Genomic DNA, 647 nt, shown 5'->3' on the forward strand with positions numbered 1-647 from the left:
GCCATTTGCTTGGTATATTTTCCCCCACACTTTTATTTTTAGCCTGTCTTTATCTTCATTTTTCATGTGTGTCTCTTGTAGACAACATATTGATGGATTTTGTTTTTTAATCCAATCTGCTATTCTCTTTATCTTCTCTGGTGCATTTAAACCATTGATGTTCAGTGTGGCTATTGAGAGGCTAGGTTTTATTGCTATCATTGTGTTGAGTTCTTTTTTGGGGTTCTTGCTAGTTACTTTGGACCATGGAGCCTTCTGTGGTGTGTCTCTAAGAAGGACATCTCTGAGTCTCTCCTGCAATGCTGGTCTTGTTTTTACAAACTCTCTTAGGTTCTGCTTTTCTGGCAATATCATAATCTGCCTTTCATGTTTGATGGATAGTTTCGCTGGGTACAGTATTCTTGGTTGACAGTTGTGTTCTTTGAGTGTTTGATATATGCCCTTCCACTCTCTTCTTGCCTGCATGGTTTCTGTTGAGAAATCAGCACTTATTCTTATCTCTTCTCCCTTATAGATTACTCTTTGTTTCTCCCTTGCTGCTTTCAGGATTCTCTCCTTATTTTTGGTTCTGGCAAATTTAACTATGATATGCCTTGATGTTTTTCTTTTGGGATCGAATCTATATGGTGTTCGCTGAGCTTCCTGAA

The sequence above is a fragment of the Elephantulus edwardii genome, unplaced genomic scaffold, assembly GCF_000299155.1.
Source record: "Elephantulus edwardii isolate Elephantulus edwardi_28Jun2011 unplaced genomic scaffold, EleEdw1.0 scaffold00291, whole genome shotgun sequence".
NCBI lineage: Eukaryota > Metazoa > Chordata > Mammalia > Macroscelidea > Macroscelididae > Elephantulus > Elephantulus edwardii.